At 41.2% G+C, this 24,807-nt stretch overlaps 1 protein-coding gene and 1 long non-coding RNA gene across 2 annotated transcripts in view; one reads left to right on the forward strand and one right to left on the reverse strand.

Annotated features, from left to right (window-relative positions):
- LOC143377876 (uncharacterized) overlaps window positions 1–24,807 on the reverse strand; it is a 475,856-nt gene that overhangs the window by 280,126 nt on the left and 170,923 nt on the right. The gene's annotated exons all lie outside the window — the stretch shown is intronic.
- LOC143377900 (uncharacterized) overlaps window positions 1–24,807 on the forward strand; it is a 250,616-nt gene that overhangs the window by 106,013 nt on the left and 119,796 nt on the right. The window lies entirely within an intron of this gene.

The following is a 24,807-nucleotide window of genomic DNA, read 5'->3' on the forward strand; positions in this document are numbered from 1 at the left end:
GAGTCTGCTCCTTTCCACGTTTCACCTATCGACTTCAGATAAAAAGTAGACAAAATCGGTATCGCGATACGAGAATTGTCGTATGAACGCCGTGTGAAAGAGCTCTAAGTTTGCAGTCCTGTTGAAACGCACATCCAGCTCCATTTTCCTAACACCCAATATTCATGCATCTGATCATACCCGATACCTATACCGTGCAAAATTCAAATTCAAAACTCTTTTCATTACAATCATTAAAAATGATCAGAATTATATCATGTTTGTTATAATTTTCATTGCAAATACTCCAGCAATCCATTGGTGGTACTTGTATGGAGATCTAATATTAATTATAGAAATTCGATAACTTCAAACTTAAAGGTCACAGGTAAAAAATTATCGCAGCGAGTTCCGGTGGTACTCAAAAGAATCGGCAGACTCTCTGCTTTAAAATGAGTTTAAGACATTGATATTCCGGTTATCCCTTGCGGAGATACAGCGAGCTGAAGAAAAAAAATGGAATTTGTGCAATTTTTAAACATATTTTCGAAATGACATCGTAGACCGAAATTTTAACAGAATCGGAAAAGTCAAAGATGCGTCTTAAAGAGAAAAGACTGGTCTTTCTGCTGCATTTTTCATGAGCATTCTACGATCATTCCTTCGCTTGCTAGAAGCAACTAAAGTAAAAAAAAAGGTTTTTGCTTCAAAGTTGAATAACTCGGCCAAAAAAATCGCAGAAGAAATTGATTACTCTCTTTTTACATAGGAAAGTAGCCGCTTTCGTCTGCTGTACATGGAATTTGTGTAAAAAATTCCGTAGTCCCAGTGGTACTTTCGCAATTTGAAGAAATTTTTTTAAAATTGACCAAGTGCTATTTATGTCGTTATAACTTTGCCGAAAGGCAATACAGCTAAAATTTGAAAAAAAAAAGAAGCAACCCTGCCTCAATTAATGTGAGGAGTGTACATAGTATACCTGGTTATCATTCTTTACACTCCCTCTCTATTATATTCTGTTTTATTGTATTGTATTATAGAGTTTTTGCGTATCTACTTTTTATTTTTCTACTAGACTCATTTTGGAGTATTTCTTTCCCTTCGAGTTTTATTGTTCTAGCTTCACTATGTGTCTTAGGCTATGTATCTCAGCAATACCTACCTGTTTACATGAAATCGAGGACCAACAAGGAAATCTGGAAGATAAAGTCGAGTGATCGTTTCGTTAAATTACATTCCTAGTGCGTACATTTTTATTACCACGCGTCGCGCACACTTTCTGCTAAAACTATTCTGCTTCTCGTAACGTCACCAGATTCCCTCATAATTTTCCGGTTTCGTGAAAGCGTATGGCGGACATTTAGCAGCGGACAGGAAGTTCGTTTCACGCGGCAAAAGAAACAGTCGAGCCCTACTTCTGACAAATATGACCTTCTTCCGGTAGTCTGCGCAATTTTCCGTGTGACTTCCCTGGATCTGTTTTTCGCTCTGTCTTTTCTACCCTTGTCTCATCAAAATTCCCTTACCCTTTTTCAGTATAAAGTAACATCTACATATTTTGATTCGACAAGGAAATGTATGGAGAAACGATAAGCAAGGTGAAGGTGGGGGGCGGGGATAGGAGAGGGCATTTGGACGACGAAAGAAGTGAGGCAGGGATGCCCACTAGGGTGGCTCGATTTTCAACTTTTTTTCGGATCGAATTCTGATACCTGCCAAAAGTGGCCCACCCATACACTTCACGTCAGGACCCCAGAGTCACGATCATGTCCGTGCAGGACTTTGGGGTACACGCGGGCGGGTGGGGGGCAGAGAAGGGAGGCAAAAATGCGTTTTGAACAGGTTTTTTGTGCAGCTTTTCACTCAGTTGGTGGTTCAGAGATGCGATCTACCAAGTGATCCAATGTCAGACTCCTCCCAAGTCCTACCCGACCAACCAACTATACGCAAGACTTCCTGAATTTCTAATTTGAATCGTCGCCTGCGGGGAAAATGCTTACGAACTGTGATTTGTTATCAGATTTGGAGAGCTTCTGTATCGACAACAAAATTCACCGAATGTGGCGATTACGTGCCTATGCGCCAGATACTTTTAATGATACCTCAGTCAAAAGCTTTAGAGTACGCTCTACAGCGACTGTGTGGCAGGGGTACTTGCTGAAAGACCATTCTGGCACGGTGTTTTCTGACAGGAGTAGTTTATCTATAATTTATTTATTGGAGACGCGTCTGAAAATTGGGAACTGGTGGAACAATGACGTAGACGTCTGGATTATTCCAGGTAATCATTTTATCATAACCTGTCAATTGAAAATTGAGTTGAGGCACAATATTGAACATCATCGTGTCAGCGCCCTTGTTTTGTTCCTCCTCTCGGGCTTTCAATAATGTCTTAAATGCATCTTGACGCACAGAAAGCCGAGTGTCTATCGTCATGGCAAGGAGAATGTTTTCTGGCAAGGCAAAATAAGTTTGTTTAGATTGAAGTGTCTACAACTGTTCGGTACTTCAATGGAAGATATCTGCTTCGCCTGATATCCTTGAAGAGATAGCGAGGACCCTCCGCTATGAAATTCTGTCTGCGGTTGATGCACCACAGAGGTAGGTAGACGTTAAGTACATAAGTCACTCTTTTTATGAATTTCTTGGCGGGCCGTGGTGTAGATATGTATGGTATAATCCCAATGTTCTGTTTCCTGCTGTGACAAAGCGAGCCTTGTGAAAACGACCAGAGTTGCGAGAGACTAATTCTGGAAGACACAAACCAGTGGAAATTGCACTGGATACACATTTCATACAAATAGCTCTGGTCTTTGCTGAGATCTTTAGGTTTCAAATCAGGTAAGTCACACAGTTAAAACTTGCCGAATATGAGTATGACATCTTACATAAGTCTGGGAAAACAAAGGTGAATGCAGATGCGTTATCACGGAATCCACCGAAGGAATTCGTGCAAGGGAAATTATATTCAATTAAGGTGGGTGAATGGGATGACATAATTTCGAGAATTAGGAATCTAGCAACTTCCAAGACACCGCCACCGCAGACTGCACAGATGATGGGAGAAAAAGAACCAACGGAATCAGGTCCGGGCCTTTCACGGAAAAAGAGCTATGGCAACGACCTTTTGAACGTCATGTGGTCGAGGCACAGGTTCATAGTAGAGCTGTTCAAGTACTTGAATATTCGGGTAACTTGAAATCCGAACCAAACTGAAACCCGGTTTCCGAGCCGAACCGGGTACCCGAAATAACCGAGTGGCGTGAAAGAACCGGGCGGCTTGGATCAGTGATGCCAGAACCGTGGGACGTGGGACCTGTGATGCCAGATCGGGGACGGATTCCCTCGAGAATTTCCCCCACCTCGCGCACACTACGCCGGAGCAACGCGTCAGTGAGCTCGGCGCTTCGGAGTCCAACTCACGGACACGCAGCTCCGGCGTAGTGTGCGCGAGGTGGGGGAAATTCTCGAAGGAACTCGTCCCCGATCTGGCATCACAGCGTGGGACAAATGGTTACCCCCACTATGACCTACCGTCGTCTCCCACTATGGCCTACCGTAGTCCCCCACTTTTTCCCATCGCACTGCACAGAAGCATATCCCTACTCCTGTCCATGTGAGCTGTCTGTTGGGCTGCCGATCACACGGACAGGAGTAGGGATATGCTTGTGTACAGTGCGATGGGAACAAAGTAGGGGACGACGGTAGGCCATAGTGGGAAACGACGGACTATCACGTTTCAGCGCGTGGTCAGTTTAATAGAATTCAATTGTTGAAAATAGTGTTTAATAAATAATAATTCCATCTAATCTCCAAAAGACACCACATATGAAAAGTTTACTCTACATAATTTAAGTACTGTATTTTAATGTTTAATAAATTACCGACCTAGTACTAAATAAAAATCGCATCGGTATTTAAGTTCACCCACTTTTCGTGGCAAACCGCTCAAACATGCTAGTTTTCGCAACGAAAACCAAAACGTGATAATTTTGTTCGCTTTTCGTAAGAAAATTGAAACGTGCTACTTTTCATAACGCACGTCGATTACATAGATACTAGCAGAAGTGACAGAAAGATTTTTCAAAGTTATTACTTATTAGGCATTGCTATTTGTTTATTACTACATTATTAGTGTATTAACGTCGGTATCAGATATATTGGCCGGTGAGTTTCGTGAGGGGTATTCACCCACCACATCGTTTGCCTGCCTCGGTGCTCCTTTTCTCAACGTTTTCTCACTCGCTCTCGTTCCGTCTCGCTCTCGTCTCCGCAGAACAAGAGTGAGTCAGAAGTGGTGGGGATAGAGCCAAGCTTTTAGCGTGTAGGCCAAACCGAGCTGTCAGCGTAGAAATACACACATCAGAATAGGTGTGCGTTAGCTCCGAAAAAATTTAGGAGCTTTATTGGTCAGAACATTGATTCTTTCTCGATACCTTCATCTCGTATTGGTCTACGCATAACTTCGTAAAGCGCATAACTATTACGTTAAGAATAAATAACAAGCAAACGGCTAGGTTCAGGCGGAGCCGAGCAGCGTTCCTGTTACCCTTCCATACTCTGCGAGGGCCACGCAACTCCAACCCACAAATCCACGATCTCCAGATGGTGGTGGCTGATTTCTCCTTGATCGCTGTTCCCGAAAACGAATTCACCGGCCAATATATCTGATACCGACCTTAGTTTATTAGGTACATCTGGCAGTATCGAAAAGCGCACCGTTATTTTTATTTCGCACTTGCTTCTACGCTCGGATGGCCGGTTCTTTTGTGAGGGATGCAAATCCGATTGCTTCGGATACAATCTGCCCCCTATGGTTGAAATTTAGTCTCGCAACTTTCATACCTCCTAACCTAACCAATCGAACTTGCATCCCTCCCAAAAGAACCGGCCATCCGAGCGTAGAAGCAAGTGCGAAATAAAAGTAACGGTGCGCTTCTCGATACCGCCAGATGTACCTACCTAAGTAGCATTTCTGACTGAAAAGAATTGTCCAGCCTTTGGGCCTGCCATCCCTGGCGGAGACCTTTGGCAGGTAAGTATCCATTTCAACAGGCAGTGCCACCCGTGGCGCCAGTAAGACCGTCCCCGGTCCTTGCTATTTCAGAGGGTTTTCTTCCAGTGAAAATCAGTAATTTTGCAAGCGCTATCTTAAAAACCAGTGGAAATAAAGTGCATACATTAAAGGTTATTGAATTTGTCTTGGAACGCATTATCAACTCAGGTCTTCAAAAAAAGTAGTTCCATTTGAAAAACCGAACTTGACCATCGTATCTTTTAAAATAATAATCGAAAAAAATCGTCTCGGCTAATAAAGTAGCCCCATCGAACCATTTAATTACATATTTTTTAAAATTTTTTATCTCCAATACTTTAGGAGAAATCCAGCTGTTCAGTCTACGCGCGGACACCCTGTAGAATCTGCAAATTCTAATAATAAAATTAAACGTATTAAACAAGACGTATTAAATAAATGCGAACATTTAGTGGCAGTACATAGACGGCCTTTTAGTCTAATCAATGATACAGCATTTCAAAATATTATCAACATGATTCCATCAACTTCCACTTTAAATATTCCATCTCCAGAAATCCGTAGTAATGAAGTTATACTGAAAGCGAACTTGTTTCGTAAACAACTTGAGGAAAAATTGAAAGGCAAACTATTATCATTAAAAATTGATTTAGCCACTTGAATGGATCGCTCATTTATGGGTATAAACATTCAGTATATAAAGGAACGAAAATTAGTTTTAAATACGTTAGCAGTAAAACAAGGCAGTAAAACAGTAGTGTGCCTATCATATTAAATATTAAAGAAATTGTGAGAAATGTCCTGCTCACATACGGGATATCCCTACGTCAGATTTATTCCATTACCCATACAGCACACTCCATTACAGGAAGGTCCCATCAATGTAGCAGGAAGGTTCCGGTGTAGCACCCGAAGGTTCCAGCTACATTGATGGAAGGTTCCAGGAAGGTTCCTATGTCCGTACCGAGGCAACATTCCCTGGAACGTTCCGGACATTCTCTGGCAATGCTCACGGAATGTTCAGGACATTTTCTGACAATGCTCACGGAGGGTTCCGGCCATTCTCTGGCAATGCTCACGGAACGTTCAGGGCATTCTCTGGCAATGCTCACGGAGCGTTGTTATTATTTTTTATTTGAGCTTTTCCTGCATGTGTGATAATTATCACCCTGCAGCGTGCATGATGTTAGCACCATAAAAATGCAAAAAAATCGTTTAATGGAGGAATCGATCGCAGGACTGTCCTATTCACAATCCACGCATCAACCCACTTCGCCGCCGCAGCTTCTGTAATCAGTTTTATATCCATAGTATGTAAACAGGTACGTAACTTTAATTGTTAATATCTTTAAAACCGCCAAGTAACTACGGCTAGTATTCCATTTGTGATCTTATACTTTAAGTCTATGTTATTATTGTTATTGTTATTGTTATTGTTATTCTTATTGTTATTGTTATTGTTGTCGCTGTGTCGCTGTCGTTGTCGTTGTCGTTGTTGTTGTTATAACAGGGAAGAGTCATATAGTTTACATAAAGCATACAACAATTGAGCTTACATCGTCTACACAAAGCGTAACCTAATATACAGGAGAAACTTTTAACTTCCTACTCTGAATAATATAGTGTGTGTGAATGTAAAAAATGTGTAGGTGATTTATTTAAGAATAAATGTTTCTCATTTATCCATAAGGATTTTGTAAAAAATATGCACTGTGACGGTTTTCCGTCCGGTGGTAAGGATTTGTCGTGGTAGACTCAGTCGGTACGCCAGTGTTTGATGAAATCGTTATGTAGTGATGAATATTGCGTTTATTTACTTGTCCTACAGATAATGCTATTTACACTATTTATACGCTTTCGGTATTTGCTTCTCTACGCGTTCTCGTGCCGTTCGTTTCGGTTTGGCGGTACGCCGTGTGTCTCGCTATCGGAACAGGCCGGAGGCCGGACAACGGTCGGGCGTCTGTTTATCGGAACGGTAGAGAGAAAGAGACCGGGCAACTTCCAGGCGTCTCTTGTCGGAATCGGTAGTAGGAAAGAGACCGGGCAACTTCCAGGCGTCTCTTGTCGGAATCGGTAGTAGGAAAGAGACCGGGCAACTTCCATGCGTCTCTTGTCAGAATCGGTAGTAGGAAAGAGGATGGCGGGCGATCGTTCGATCAGCGGAGATTCGGAGGTTTGTACCACTACTTGCCCCGGGCAACATCCAGGCAGGTCTGGTGGTGGGGGATCCGTATCCCCACTGGAACTGTCTTGGCTTCGTGGCGCCGGTGCTTATATCCCGCTTCTCGAAAATTAATAGCTGCGAGAAATCGACGCGATCTAGCGGCGCAGTGGGGAGTGAGCGTCATCGCTTGACGCGTCGCGAGACCGGCGGGCTTCGGCTCGGTTCGGAACGATTCGGTCTCGGTCGCCCGTGTACTCTCGGCCTCTCGCTCACTCCTGGTCGCACCGCTGCGCGCTCGATTTCTCGCCCTGGGACGCTACCTAACAGCACATACATAGCACACTCCTTAGCCAAAATAACTTTTGCAGTGCCTCCAGCTCAAGTGAGTGTCGAGAAACTATTCTCTTCCTTGAAATATGTATTATCATATTTACGTTATAATTTATCTGGGAATATTCTTGATGATATTTTAGTTGTTAGAGCTAATGCCAAAAATGTAAATTTATAGATTATAATAAAGACAAACATCCATTACAAACTGCTGCGTATTTTCATATATCCTACACTTTTTTCAAATGTCTATCCAATCTGTTTTGATGCATGAACCAAAATATCTCAGAAATATCGTGAAAATATAACTAAAAATATCTTAAAAGCTTTATATAATGGGTTACGGAATTGAACAAATTATCGGTAAACGTATAATAATATATTGGTATTTTTATGAAAATATATTACGTTATGTCGGTGTTTTTACAGCTTGAACTAATAAGGGTTATGAAGATATTACTTTAATCTACCATGTCACCGAAAGAAGAACCGGAAAATACCGGTATTTATTTCGGTTTCAATGATTTCGGTATTCACCTATTTCGGTTCTATAACGGTTTCGTCACTCATCTGTTTAGGTACGATATCGGTTTCGGTATAGCTTTGTTGACGTAATATCGGTATGAAAATTATACCGGTTTGAAGTCCCTGCTGAGGAAACGAACGAAAAGTGATCGTAGTTCGTTATTGTGATAAACATTCGGGTAAACTTGCCGATGAACTGGGCCCTCGCCGAATTCAATGACCTTCACATCTGTTTCAAAGTCGTCATTCTGAGCAACATTTACCTTTAAACTTTTTAGCGGTCGGCTTTGGTTTACGAGATATTCACAAAAAACTTTACTTAACACTAGACCTACGGAGTTTAAAACATATCTTTTTCTAAGGTGTGCCTACACGACAAATTTTTTCAAAAACTACGTGATTCAGGACAATAAAGTATTGTTAAGTTTGGGGTTTGGCATAACGATAGTTTAATGTAACAGTAAAAGCACGGAACATGAACGATAACAAGAACTGGAATGCTATTTCTCATATGCAACAAAAGTGGTCTCGAAACGTCTGTTCCCAATGGCGTCTGGTTTAAGAGTCACATCTTGACAGGCGATCGATCCGATCGCCTTCTTCTCGATGTCTTCCTGTCACTGTCGCGAGCACCCGCAGGCCTTGGATTCCATCCATAGAGTGCTTGCAACAGTATATTTATAGAGTGCAGATAAGTATGTCTTCTAAGAATAGATGGTAGAGAAGGAACAAATGCATGGATGATGTTGGCAGTGGACATGACTTCACACGACAGAAGCATCACACGGTGGCAGAGTTAGGAGCGATGGGGCCGCAGTGATGGAGGGGGAAACACCTAAAGGAGCGGTGGTGATGTGTGCGTGTCTGACACAGGCGCAGTTCATGCACACATAACCACCACTCCTGTAAGTGTTTCTCCCTCCATTCACTGCAGCCCCTTCGCTCCTAACTCTGCACGGTGGCGTGTAACATTTGTCCTTCTGTCGATAAAGAAGGAAATATAAACAAATACAGTAATGCGCGAGGGAGGAAGGACCTCTTATATAAAATTTTAGCTTCAGGTATTTGTTAATTTCAGAGATAATAATAAAAACTTTCGGCATAATGCATTGAAATCTGTGCATACAGACGTTACTAACGGAACCATCTTCTTGTCGCTGTCGACTGTTCCACAGCCGATGGTATTAGTATTGGTTGGGGCTAGAGCAGGGCGGGGGGTGCACGCCCGCTCGCGGGCGCGTAAAGCATGGTAGAGAACCGATGTGAGTTTGCGGATGTTCAAAATGAGACTACGGTTACAAGTATCGTGCGATGAGGGCAATATCGCTATTGTTGTCAAGTCATCATTCTGAACATATCCCTATAAACTTTTTAGCGGTCAGCTTTGGTTTGCGAGATATCCGCAAAGAACTTTACGTAACACTAGAATTACTGAGTTTAACACATATCCACATCGGTTCGCTACCATTCTTTACGCGCCCGCAAGCGGGCGCGCACCCCCCGCTCCGTCTGGCCATAACCAATACTAATACCGTCGGCTGTAAAACAGATTTCGATATATTATGCCGAAAGATTTTTATTAATATCTCCGAAACTAAGGCCGACCGCCAAAAAGTTTAACGGGAAATCTTGATCAGAATGACGACCTTGACAACATACGTGAAGGTCATCGATATCGGTGAGGGCCCAGTTCATCGGCAAGTTTACCAAAATCCGTAGTTCAATAACCAATAGCCAACACTGTTGTTGATAATAAATAAGTCTGTTTAAAAGTTCCGAAGAAAAATTTACGTACTGAAGTTTAGAAAATTATCGCCGGAAATAAGACAAAGTCTGCGTTAAATTAAAAAAATTATAGTCACCAATAATGTAACTAAAACTCCCCCTTTCGGAAATTCACCTGCAGTTTGAAAACCAGTGGGACTAGGTCACTGAACCAATCCGGGTCATCGACGGATGCGCCGACTGCACAGCTGGTCTCAGGTACATGGTACCACCCAAAGTTAAGGGTCGCAACTTCAAGTGCGTCCGGGTTAATGTACCGAATATTCACTTCACTGCACGGCTACTAACACAACAGTAAACATACTTAACTTATTTTTCATGGACCCTGGCAAAATGCTTTGGCCCATCAGCCTGATTAATTTTAAATACGCCTCGCGGAGAGGCACAGAAAGAATGGGGGTAATTCGCTGACTGCGCGTAGTCCCGCCTGCTTCGTCCTTCCTTCAAATTAAAGACATATCCCTTATCTACCGAGTATAAGCACGCGCTTGAATTTCAAAAGAAAAGCACGCGTTGACGTATTCCGTGCGAGAAAAGGTGGGCTTGAAGTCAAATTGGTCCTAATCTAACCAATCTGCCCTGCATCCCTCTCAAACGGCCACTGTTTTGAAGAGGCCCTCTTCACAGCAATGTCTCCTCCCCGAGAGATTTTTGAAATTCGAACGCGCGTTTATACTGGTGGGCTTTCTGTTTCTGCTCTCTTCGGACCCTTTCGAACCGAAGCACGTGGTGTCTGCTGTCTATCTCGCAGCAATCGGTACATTGGCAGTAAAAGGACGGACCCCGGGCTTTTGTGAAAGTGTAGGATGGTTCGTTCGTTGCACTTCTGCAAAGCACGTGTGTTTCGAAAATGTGCTGGCTTCTGTTTACCTAAAGCCTTTTGTCCTGGTGGGAGTTAACTCATAATGGAACGAGAGAAACTACTTAGGGATAGAGGAAGTTGCTTGGAAAAACTCCTGTCAGTCAACTGGCAATCTCATCCCAGAAATGTTCTCTGCTCAAGAATATTACGCGATGTTCTGGGTGTACGCCCGGACAACGGATACGCAAGTGCTACTGTGCGAGCGTTTGTACGGGAATACCCGCACATCCAGACCCCAAGCGAGGGTAAGATTCTGTGTATGGCGTCAAGATTATTCTCGACGAGGTCAATGATGCCGCAAGGCAGTGATATGGATAGACCCAGAGACGCGCGGAACCTTGCGGTACAACAGAACCTGATGGATGCCATCGACAATGACCCGACCGTCAGCGTGCGCGACTTAAGCCGCCGCCTAAAGTAAGTCACAGTACAAGATAACTTCAGCAATTATTAATTAACGAAACAAGTGTTATCTAATAATGGATGTTTGGCGCGCATTTTTGTACCTTTTTTTAAAAAAAGGTGATTTTGTGGAGATTTTACACATTTTGTAGTACTAATTACAGGAGAATATGTAGCCCGCCATAGAAGAAGTACAAGTGCCAAATGGCAGCATTCTTCTTTCAGTTGTTCCATAGCGTGGTCGTTTTGTTGGCTTATTTATTTACTATCATTTTTTTGTAAGAACAAAATATAAAGATCTTTAGCACCCCTGGGCCATTGCCTTCTTTTAATTTGCACATCACCAGCTTCAATCCAACTACTAGTTCCTTCTTCTTTATAAAACTAACGAATGTGCGTGTAAGCTACAACAATTTGAAAGTCTTTGGTAGACCCTTTGCCTATGTTAAGCATAAGTGGAAGTAGACCGTAATTGTATAGCGAATAAAACAACAAGAAGATATTAGACACGTTGAAGCATATTGTATCTTATAACACTAACGATTAGAAATATCAAACACATCTCAGTTGAACGTAAACGTACATGTTTTCGAAATTTAAGGAGATTGATGGGATAACTTGGCAGGAACTAATAACGTTATTGCGTAATTCCATCACACAGAAGCGCATTAACATAATTGTTTCCCATGGAACGGTAGAGGAACCGGAGGATCGGTGGACGAACATCATTGATAAGGTACAATGCTCTGCCGTGGGTAGACATAAGGGGATCATCAAGACCTACAATCGAATTCGGCAGAGGTTCTACTGGGAAAATCTCAGGACTAATGTGTAGACATTTGTACAGAACTACATTAGCTGCAAATCAAAGAAGGTGACTCGCAATAAAACTAAGCAGTCGATGGTCATCACGGATACTCCGGACCCGGCTTTCGAGAAGCTGTCCATGGATATGGTGGGCACCTTACCAAGGACGACAAACGGGAACGAGTACCTGCTCACCATGCAGGATAACTTGACCAAGTTTTCCCTCGTTATACCAATGAAATCAGCGACTGCGGTGAGTGTAACTAGGGCCCTCGTCAAGCATTTCTTTAGTATATTCGGACCACCTAAGGCTATATTGTCAGACAGAGGTACAAATTTGACGAGCTTATTGTTATAAAATTTATCCAAGTATTGCCGCAGTACTCGATATTTAACAACTGTTTTCCACCCGCAATCCAATGGTTCGCTCGAGCGATCTCATGCAGTTCTTGTTGAATATATCAAGCAATATGTGGACAGTCGACATGAGTGGGACGAATTTCCTGAGTTAGCGACATTTTCGTAGAATATTAGTCTACACGAGGATACTGGTTTCACTCCGTATGAATTGGTGTTTGGGAAAATTGCGAGACAACTGTCCAGTAAACCTTATAACGAAAGTAGCATTGGAACTTATGGGAATTATTTAGTTAAATTGATTCACACAATGCATGACGTACGACTTTTAGCGCGCAAAAAACTTATTTAAGGCTAAGGGAAGGTCCAAATCATATTATGATTGTAGAATCAATCTACAGCAGGGTTTTCAGGTAAATGACTCAGTATTTCTATTAAACGAACCTAAGAGGGGAAAATTGTCCGAGAACTATTCCGGGCCCAACAAAATAAGCGAAGTTTTAGGAAACCATAATATACAAATTTTTGTTATTAGCTTATTATTATTAAATAAATTGAAATTAGCCCATGTTCTATAAGTTCTGGAGACACTTAAATTCGTACGATATCTATACGAGTGTATATTAATTTTCTTTCTTTGAAAACTTGTTTCCGAGGAAAAGAGGGAAATCTCTTATGTGTACTTCTGTTCATTTAGTATATCGTATACGCACGTATGCGTGTAATGCGTGTAACGAGTTACGTCGGTCACGCCAAGTCAAGCCAAGTGGCGTGAAAGCGAACCAATCAACGCCAAGATGAGAAACGAAACGACGCCAGAGCCAAGCCAAGTGAGGCCGTAGCCAACCAGTGTCGACAACTGATTCCCCGGCGACGCTGTTTGGCCGCGGTCTCACTTGGCTTCACGCCACTTGGCTTGGCGTGGCGCTGGCGTCGGCGAATTTTCCAGCGATTTTCATCTTGGCGTTGATTGGTTCGATGGTCGCGACGTCATATACACATTTAAAACGTATACAATGATTAAGAACTGTGTAAAACTAAATAAATGTATTAAATAGTTCGGGTCAGGCATAATAACAGCGATGCTGAGCCTCGCCCCTTCTATACTTTGCATTTTCTAACTTCACGACGTTGTATTGATTATTTTATAAAGAATAAAGACGATTTATTATTATTATTATTATTATTATTATTAAATAGTGTTCATTAAATAACAGTAAATTATCACATTTTTAAAAAATGTTCTATGTTGCCCCTCAACAGAGAAGATCCGATCCTATTGCGATCAACCATGATTTAGTATGATTTTCCATCTGCACCCTCAACGCCCCGCAACCACCAGACAACGTTCCTTATCATTTTCACCGATCCCCCTCGCCGAAGGGTATTTGCTGAGATCACATCTTGTTTTACCGATATCCATCCACGTGTCCATTCAGCGAGACGCTGAGGATAACCGTTTGGGATTCCGGTGGAGGGGGCGATGGAGAATGTGGCGGAAAATTATGGGAGGCGGACCAGAGAAAAATGCAAGAAAGGAAGCCAAGCTGGCCTCTCTAATCTGTTTAAGTGGAGGCAACGTCGCGGGGAGGATAGTATCTTTTTGGCTTCCATTACTCGTTAGCTTCGTTCTGTCGACCGCGAACACCGCGTGTAATTGCTCGACGGGTGTAATTACGGCCGCTGTTAATTGCTCCGCGAAAGGAAGACAAGTGGCGGATTTCGACATCCAGGTCAAAACATTTCGTGATTGTAACAGTCGCGTGGCGAGATTTGATTATTTTATTCTCGAGGGGGTGTCACCATTTGGAGGGCAAAAAGAATAAATGTTTTTTAAACACAGTTTCTGAAAGCCAGATATTTTGAAAATTGTGCAGTGCAAGTATTCTTCTAGAATTCGACGAAATAACGAAGGTACTGAGGTTTGAACATGTATATTATGATTGCTGGTATTAAGCTGTTAGTATTGGAATTTAATCAGTACCCTCGTTGGACCATCTTTTATTGTTCTGCAAGAATGAAAACAAACAGACAAAAGAAAGTGAGAGAAACAAACAAGGGGAAACGATAGTTTTCTTTGCTTTTGTGTTGTATAGTCTGAAGTTAATCTTTCGTTGTTGAACCAATCGTTTATCAGATTCATTCGAAATTTTATATTTGAAGGGGTATCTCCATTTAGGGGGCCGGAAATATTGTTCTTTTTTTTTAAACTTTTGTAAAGCTTAATATTTTCAGAGGGTATTACTAAAAATGCCAAGATACAACGAAATAACAAAGTTACGGGGGGAGGGGTCGAAATTTTGAGTCACGCAGGATTTCAGGGTTCACAAAAGTATTATGATACTTTGAAATAGCGTTACCTCTGTAATAAACATTACTATGGACGATAAAAAAGTCAAAAAGAGGGAGAAAGGGAAAACAATGCAAGAATTGCAAATTAAGGACAAATATTGTAGATATTATTGTTACGTAGGTCGACAGCACATAGAAAAATTTGAATTCGTTTTCTCAGAATCATGTTCTTGAAACTGGCATCCATGATATCAGAGGAATGAATTGATAGACGAACTTCAAATTTTGTTCATATAAATTACCTACCTGTCTACTGTTTCTACTAGAATTAATATGATATTTGTACTAGCTTTCCCGCATATTTTCCTTATAGAGCTGCTAGTTTGTCGAATTATGTTTTCCACGTTTGATTATAGTAGAGGTGATAGCTACACTTATTTAAATTATGGTTTCAGAATTTTAAGAGACAATTTTTTGAACATCGTGTAGGCCACAGCTAATTATTTTACAGATAACCGAAATAATCATATGAAAATTTTTCTGTACTTTCATGAAACATAAGTAATGTAAAAAATTCAAATCCCTTGATCTTATAATCGTTATTATTTTAAATCCCGGGTATCATTTATTGTATATTTATTTTGCAATGTGCATTTGTAAATGTAAATAAAGCTGTTTAATTTTTAACTGATTCTTGTTATAATATCTTTTTGGCATTTTGCAGAATGAATGCAGAACACAATATTCATTCTTCTTCTATGATATTCTCTGCAAAAGTTATATGATATTCTATCATATCACAACATGATTACACCAAGTTTAAAGTTCCCCTCTTTATTTATTCATAGCTCACGTACTACGCGTAAAATCATACTGGTTAAGGGGGCCGTCTCATTTTTGTTATGGTCCGAATCGATCGAAACGCCCCCAGTAAACAAACGGACCCTAATGAACTACTGCGGTCGATAAAAAGAACTTGTACAGAAGTGACATCTCCAGGTACTCTGGGTAGACGAATTTTTGACACATAGTTGCCACATATGCTGTTCTTTCTGTCTCGGCCGCGCTGTTGCCACAGAGTTCTATCTTTCTATCGAGAAGTCTTGAAGGAATACGGGACGAGAGCTGCGTCTAGCGTCAGAGCCTCGCTGAACGTAGCGATAATGAAAGATAGAGAGGTCTGGGAGTATAAAGGCAGGATCTCCCGCATGCATCTGTTCTCCTACAAGCGTCTGTGATCGTGGGGTATGCGCCAGACGAATGAGACTGACGCGAGTCTGTTTGAGTACGAGCCTAGGCTACACGAGACGCAACACAATGCGATAGGGTCTGTTTCCCATTAGGGTAGATGTCCCAATTACCGTGCTTTGACGCCGACTTGCTCTCGAAGGAATTAATTACTGACTTCCCTTACTTTAATTTTGCTTGGTGAAAATGTATATTGGTGTTTTGAACTTTTCTCTTTATTAAGGCATTTTTTCGGGTTGAAAATGTTAATTTTTCATATTTTTTTAATTGAAATAAAAATACATGTTTTTATCCCAATTACCATGCTCTTTTTTTTAATAACGTTCCCGCGGTTCAGTTATGTCTTTGAACTTTGAACTGTTCGAAACATTTTTTTGCTCTACGAGAGGTGTTTTAATGTAATTTTAATATGACCTTTTCATTACAAAAGCAAAATATGCAAATATAAATTTCTGTTCACCCGTTTTGAGAAACGAAAGTAAGGTTAAGTTTAGCTGTTACAGATGGAGACAGTGGGATTCGAGAGGCACGGTAATAGGGACAAGCGTTAAATTCCTGTCCCAATTACCGGATTCAGTTTAAAAATACGAAAACGTTTCAAAAGTGCTCATTTTGCTAATTTTGCATAAAAATTCAACCTTTTATGATATAATAAACACTTCACATAAGTGCAAATCATGATGATTATAAATTTATTCACTTCTGTAAAGTACGTGTTCCTTGCCGTTTCCGATAAGGATTTAGGTTAATCCATCGAAATCTTCATATGCATTTTTCAATATTTTTACTATATTTTAATTGTTTAAAAACGCAATCTTCTCGTTTGTAATACATACATTAATAGTTTAACTTAATTAAAAAAAAATGTTTCCTTATTTATTTATGCGAGCTTTTTTACGGCTTCTTTAAGCATGAAAGCACAGTAATTGGAACAGGGCACGGTAATTGGGACATCTACCCTTTACCTAGTCGCAGGCAGGGCACTGCGACCACCGGTCGCTAGACTGCAACCCATTGCCACAGTGGGACAGAATCCCAAGAAATAAGGAAAGGAGTCAGAATTCAAAAGATATGGGAGTATGTATTTTTATATGATACCTGTAGACTACTAATATGAGCACCTAAAAACTTTAAAAATATCATGACGCCTACTTCTGATCTGTGTGTAAACACGTGTCTATGTTTGCGTGTATTTTTCGTGTAGAATTTTAAATCGTGTGTTTTAATTTTTGGTGATATAAAAGAAAAAAAAATTGGGATTCTAAATGAGTGGTATCGATTCTACTAAGCAATAGCAAATAATTAGTTACATACATTTTTTTTCCATAAGAAACCATTTGAAAAATTGTCAGCAATCATCGATTTTTTAGTTGCCTTCCGGGAACTTCCGATCGAATTTTTTGTTTGTTTTATAAGTAATCGCATTTGCGAATATTTGGCAGTAATGGATTAAATACGTGTATTCTATGTCGCACAGTGGGGGTGAATTCCAAGAAATAGGGGGGAAATGCAACATCCTGTATTTCGCATTTAAAAATGCCGAATATTATTAAGGAAATTGAAACAAAAAGTGTTAATATACTAGTTTCACGTTAGTTAAGAAAATAAAGCCAATTCGTCATGAATTAACGTAAATAATTAAAAAAAAAAACTGAAAGAATTTGATAAATATGCCATGGAAAGTAGTGTTCGTATCAACACACGCGCGAAGTTCCATGATGTAGCGCGGTGAGTGACGCCCTAAACGGATTGTTAGCGGGTCAAGGTTTACTACAGCTTTATGACACTAGACCTTGGCCCCCTACACGATATAAAGTAATTAGGAAACATGTGCTAAGTAACTTGCAGAACAGCGGAACAATTTTTAGGCTTAATCCTCAATTGCTACAAGCCAATTCCTCTACGTTCGGCAAGCAATAAACCGTGTTTCGCTTCAGTATAAAGGAATAATAAGTATGGTCGGAACGTTGACCGTGACGATAATTAATTTTATGGTCCGCACAATTATCAAACGAAGAATATGTTCTTATGTTAGATTGAAGAATGTTTCCCTGGCAATGGGGTAGGAAACGAAATTATTCTGCAGAAAGACCAGTACGCCTCGCGGAGAGCCACAGGAAGAAAAGGGGTGGGCCGCTGACTGCGCGTGATGCCGCCAGCTTCGTTCTCCCGACAAATTCGAGACCGATCCCTTATCTCTTAAATATAAACTGTCACGTCCCGCGACGTGGAGTCTACTATTAATTAACTCTTTAAATCATATATATTTACTATTTCGTACTTTGGTATATTATAACCACCTCACATAAATTATCAACATAATATGTAGCCGATAAGGCACTATAATTGAAACTCGCGGTAAGAAGAGCTCGAGTCGTGAATCTACGGACGGCAACAGCAAGCAGGAAAACAGCTAACACGAGAGGTGGCAACCAGCCATCTACACGCACACCAGAAAGGCCCAACCAACACCAGTTGACGTTCAGTGTGGGACAGAGGCCCCATCCGCCAGTGGAGTAAACACCTTCACGGAGCTGCGCTCCTGATCATCGCTAGCCACTTGCCCTCCCATTATTTCCCGTAAATCAAGCTCCAATACGGATTCGATGTATATTAACTTCAATCCCTAGTACGTAAGCTGTGCGGAACCAATCGTACAGAGTACGTCGAGACCCAAAAGCGTAACAATCTAATATATGAATTAAAATAAGAATTTAACTATCGACGCTGCTGAAGGTTTCGTATAACGGCAGGAATCCGTCTTAAGTCACGGAGAAGACACCAAAATAGGTGCGCAATAGCTCAAATTCTGCAGTAAACAAAACTCTCGGATAGCCGCTGGAACAAATTCTTCAAGTGATTCCCACGGCAAATGATTGGGAGATTTCATCTCCCACCGTCCTAATTGTCATGTGACAAACCTGGAGAAGGAGTGAGCAATAGCCCTATAAAAAGGGACTGATCACCCGCGGAGCTGATTACCATATTATCGTATCACCGTTATTATCATTGTTTAATACGCGTTCAATAAAAAGGGACTTAAACTGTTGAAACCACGTTACAGAAAAATAAAGGTAAAATTTTATGTTAAACCAGTGAGTGAAGTGTTTCCACCTTCAACTCCCCAAATCCAAATCAAACGTTCGTCTTGTGGAATAGTGAAATCAAATACGAAAATGCATATTGACAGTTCACGAGTTGCGTTGATTGAAGGTATTACCTATGAGCAGAACGTTGCCCGCGGTTTTACCAGAGATTAAGCGTAACGCGTGATCGACGCGATAGATTTAAATATAAATGAAATTCTAAATAAATGTTGCGAATGAGGGAAGATCACGCTCGCCTCCGCCGATGGTACCACCAAAGAGCAGAACGTTGCCCGAGGTGGCGCCTGGTGTGAAAGGTGGAAAGTGATTATCGGTCAAATAACTTATGAAATCGTGAATTCCAAAAGACGAATGCCCCGAAATCACCGTGCGGGTCGCCGAGTGCAGCTACGGAAATTAAAGTGGTCATACAGCGATGCACCAGCTGGAGAATCAGGACTCTTAGGAATTGTCAAGGATCCGACGGTCAGCCGGGAAGATGTGCCCAATCAGATCGGGATTACCCTGGCACCCGGAGAAAGGGCGGCTCCACAACCCGGGACCGCACCCAAAAATTACGAAATTACACCGGCGCGTATAGTGTGGAGGATGATCCCGATAGACCCGCCATCACCGCGAGAGCACTGAGGTAATTAAGAAAATGCAAAACCCAAGTATAATCTGCTATCGACCAGTTCTCAACTATCCCAGAGCGTCAATGTCCCTGGACTAGCTAAAAAGCGGGTAAAAAGAATATAAACTCCAAAAAAAAACGCGGCTCCAAATAGGAAGTAGGGACGTAACATAAACACGCGTTGGAATATCAAAACGAAAGCACGCGCTGACGTATTCGGTGCAAGAGAACATGTGCCTTTGTGAGGAGATATTGAGGTGCAGCGGTGGAAAGTCGCCGCTTCAAAGGAATGCAGGACCGATTAGTCATAATATAATCTCCTCCCTATGCCTTGCGTGTTTATACTCGAGAGATAAGAGATCGGTCTCGAATTTGTCGGGTGGACGAAGTAGGCGGCATCCCGCACAGTCAGCGAACTACCTTCTACCCATTCACGAGGCGTATTGATGTTGGATAATACTTTTTAATTGCAATATTAGTATCAACTTTGTCACATCTCGCATATTTAGGTATTATAACAAGTGAACAAGCTGACTTGTGTCCCTAGCGCGGTGAAATAGGGTTCAACGAGACGACCACCGTTTGTCGTTTATGTACCTGACTTTTTGGAGGCCTCGATATGTAATTTACAACCCCACGCGACATTAAATGACCTTATGTTCCAACTTCTTTACTTCGTCTCAACAAATGATATCGCATTGTGAATATAAATGTATGCCAATGCATGAAAGAATACCCCTCCAGAACCAGGTATAACGATAACAAGAGTTCGTACAGTACCTACAAGGTTTCTGCCTTCAACTGTTTTATATTTTTCACTTTATTGTATAAAGAAGAGAAAATTGTATAAAAGTAATTGTTGTTTCGATATAATTATGAAACTAACATTTTAGAAACACCGTTCTTCGAGAAGGGGAGACCCTCTCTCTGTGAATTCGTCGGCGGAGGAGGAACCCTCTTCCTGTTGACGAAGTGGGGGAGATAAATACCTACCATATTTTGTTCCCAAAATACTAAGAAGACTGATCGGTCAAAGCGTCTCGCCAGGGTCGCGGTTTATGACCATATTATCCCGCGAGTTGGTGCGGCGGTTGACAACAGTACCTACGTGCGCGTCCGAAGTCATTATAGATATGTACCATCCACCGACAGAGCAATATACGGATTAACTCAGGCTGAAGAATGCCTAAAATTCTTAAGGGCCCCACCACGCGCTTGATTGTCCTTTAGAAATGTGGCAAACGGATACAGTATTGCCTCGTTAGCGACTCGCTGATCGGGACCGGCGTTGAGTCGGTATCGTGAACAGAACCCTAATTCCGAGTGTTCGTTTCTCGCTTCTTTCTGGCCGGAGGGGGGAGCGAGATGGAACACTGCGTGCGCGATGGTCGCAAGCGCTTACCGTGGGCACGAAAACACCTTCGCAAAATCTTGACGCAGGCCCGTCACAAATCTTTTTTGCGCCCTAGGCGAACTTGTCAAATTGCGCCCTTTATTATAATACATTTATTTGAGTTTATTGATGACCTTACTCTGAATTTGTATTCGTAGTTTAAAACAGTTGCAGTGCAATTTGTAATATTTTATTTTAAAGTATATACATATGTGTACACACTGATCTCTGCTTGTAAGCTTGACTTGTCCCTGTAAGCAAAATTAGGCCACTGCCTAGGGTGGAAAGTCGACAAGAGATGCATAATGGTATTTTCATTGCTGGTGTTGTTTAAAATATACTTTAAAATAAAATATTACAAATTGCCAAGTTCGCCTAGGGCGCAAAAAAGACTTGAAACGGGTCTGCGTCAAGATTTTGCGAAGCGGTTTCGTGCCCACGATACGCGCTTGCGACCATCGCGCACGCCCGTCGCGCACGCAAAGGACAGAGTGTCAGGCGTCCGAAAGACGGAGCGAGACAAAACATCAACGCGTCGTCGGTCTCGTACCGTCCTCGCTCGCTTTCAGTGCCTCTCGCTCGCTCTCGTTCCATCTCGCTCTAGCTTTCGCCGGGCAAGAGTGAACAAAAGTGGTGGGGATAGCGAAGAGTCAGTATCGTGTACATAAAATCGAGTCGCTAACGAGACAATACTGTATTAACGATATTACACATCAAATTTGTTTGCAGAATTGAAAGCCCGTTTCGTTCAAAGTTGTCTACTTTAAATTATTTTCTGTCAATTTAATCGGCAGAATCACTTTCATATTGATCCGATGACAAATAAAGAAATTCTGTTTCTGCATAATCTATGATATATCGCCGAGCAACTGCAGGCAGCAGGTTAGGCGGGTGAGCGATAAAATGTCGCTCGGCTCGGGCTTCCGGGGATCTCAAGAATGGAGGCCTTCGATTAAAAAAATTATTTGTAGCCGACGGATGAATTCCCGTGGAATAAACTGATTCATCCGTGGCGTTTCAAATAAAAATAACTCTGGGTTGCTATTATTCGACGACAAATAGAAACAAAGATAAAGTTTCTTTAATTTGATAGTTTATTTCAATAGTTTATAATGCCCATCTCTGGATGAAACAATACTAATTTGCGAATCAATATCCACTCTAAACGTCGCAATTCTTATTATCTTCTCTCATTCTGTGCAATATTTATATATATTTCTGAAAAAATATAATGATATGATGTTCAATGTTTGTTTATTTTGTTTGTTTTAATAGAATGTAAAACTTTACATTTTCTATCGTATCGGCATGAACGTTTCAGTAACATACTGCTGAGATTTTCCAGAAGAAAATGAATTTAAACACGGTATAAATTGGAATATTTTTAAACGATTTTATTCAGCTTCGATCTTCCGTTTGTTTGTATGTTTTTATGTTTGGTGTATGCATGGTTCAACTCTGGCAACTCAAATTTAACCCACTTCCAACTATCCAATTGTCTTGAAACTTTGCAGGTGCGCGTAGTTTGGATGACAATACAATATTTTTTTTAAAAAATTGACCCGTAGGGGGTTAAAAAGTTACTCTTCATCAATAAATATAACCCATAACCACAAATCCAAACGACTTGAAATCACCCACTCGCATTCTTTACGAAAACGACAAAAAACCGCTGCGTTCGGGACGCTAGTCGCATCGCGATTCCCGTAGTAAATACACAATTTATATCGAGAAATGATTGGTTACGTTTGAATTGGAAAAAAATTGTAGTACAAGAAAAGAATTATTTTTTAGTCTTTAGTGCATTTTAATTTAGATTTGAGAGCAATTTTAATTAAATCGTTTAACATAAAAATTTGCTTTTTATATATTTTTTAGCATTATTAGGTTAGAAATGTTATATTTATATTTAATTATCTAGTGCAGTTCTAGAAATAATCCGATATATACCGTGTTTGAACATATTTTAATCTGGAAAATCTCAGCAGTATGTTACTGAAAACGTTACGTTTTACATTTTATTAATACATAATTCACTACAAGTAACACTGTATGCCTTTCGAGCCGAGGCTCGAACCGAGATCAGAAGCCGCCGCCGAACAGCCCAAGTTCTCGGCTCGAAGAGAGATCGCGCAGATTCGGATAAACACGCGGCCGAAAGTTGTTCGAAGCCTTTGAATAAAAGTCGAATAAACTACGGATAAAGATGGAAACCTTATTCGACGGTTCGAATAAACGTTCATCATATAAAAAAAATTATCTTTCGCTGTCGAATAAATTCACTTCAAATAAATTTATTCATCCGAGGTGTTTGGAATAAACATAAATCGTGCTATTCGAAGCTTCGAATAACGGATAAATATAAAGTATCTTTTATGTGAGTTTATCCAGATATTATTTTTGCCCATCTCTGTTCTCCAGCCGCTTCGCCGTGATCCATTCAGGGGGGCCAAGCTTCCCTCTTACGAAAGTTGAAGCAGAGTTTGTAGCGCCTCCTACCAATGAGGTGCGTACTAAACTGTGAATGTGTGAATTGGTGTGAATCGGGACGTATGTGTATGTGTATACGTGTAATGCACCGTTTACTTTAAACCTGTCCACGGATTGTCGCGCCAGCGACACGTATGCAGCAGATAGAAGGATATACAAAGAAATTGAATATATTTTCTTTTCCTAAGAAAAGAAGAAATATTCAATTTCAATGTTTATCCTTCTATCTGCTGCATACGCGTCACTGACGCGACAATCCATGGTCAGACGGCCTTAGAAAGGGTAAACCAGGGAAAGTGAGGACACTTCCTCGTGTCTGCGCCAAACATTTCTAAATGACGACGGTCGTCATGGTAACATTTCACCAACGTCGAAAGGTTGTGTGTCGTGCTCACTGATACACGTAGGTATGGTGTGTGATGTACCTAGCGCCTCCTACCAATGCGGTGCTAACTAAACGGGAAAACTTCAGCCAAACAAAGACAGCTTGGTCCCCCTGGATCCATTCAAGCATCCCTGACGGCAAAATAGTGATAGGGGAAATGCGGCAACAGCGCGATACGACTCTCAATACGTATCGGCAACTATGTCTTTTCTACATTTATCGGCTAGCTTGGACTTCCACCAGTTCTGATGGTACATGGCGCTGATGGCATATTATCAGCGCCGGTGACGGAAAATCCTAGAAGCCTCATTCTCTCATTTCTCGAGTCTGTCTCAGTACACGATTTATATATTCATTATTATTTCTACGTACGGTGCTTATTAGCGGTCAAACGCACCAGACCACCCTGCACGAATGTCTACTGCAGGCAACTATATCCGCAAAAACTTCCTTCTTGCCGATTCCAGGACGAAAGTTGTAACTTACGGTTTGTTTACTACATCGCGTATACGTATACGCTGGTGCTACGTGACTCGAATATACCATCAGCGCCGGTGACGGAGAAACCTTGAAGTCTCGTTCTGTCATTTCTCGAGTCATAAATTCATTATTATTTCAACGTACGGTGCTTATTAATGTTCAAACGCACCAGAACACCCTGCACAGATGTCTACTGGAGGCAACTGTACCCGCAAAAACTTTCTTCTGGGCGATTCCAGGACGAAAGTTGTAATATACGGTTTGTTTACTACACGCGTATACGTACACGCTTAACTTAGCTTGTGTGAGCGTACGCACACACCTCAACGCCCAGTGAGACGGCCCCCTTAACATAAATATTAATGTTATCAACTTTTACATTTCCTGTTACCTAGTTACACTTCAACATTAAATTAGTTCTGTTACTTCCCTTTTCTGAGACCATTCTAGTATTAATATATTCTGTTTATAATAATTTCTATTTTCCAAACGCCTTTGGTTGCATATTGTACATAATAGTTGCTTTTTGAAAATGTTTTAAAACCGATTT

Source organism: Andrena cerasifolii, chromosome 16 (assembly GCF_050908995.1).
Source record: "Andrena cerasifolii isolate SP2316 chromosome 16, iyAndCera1_principal, whole genome shotgun sequence".
NCBI lineage: Eukaryota > Metazoa > Arthropoda > Insecta > Hymenoptera > Andrenidae > Andrena > Andrena cerasifolii.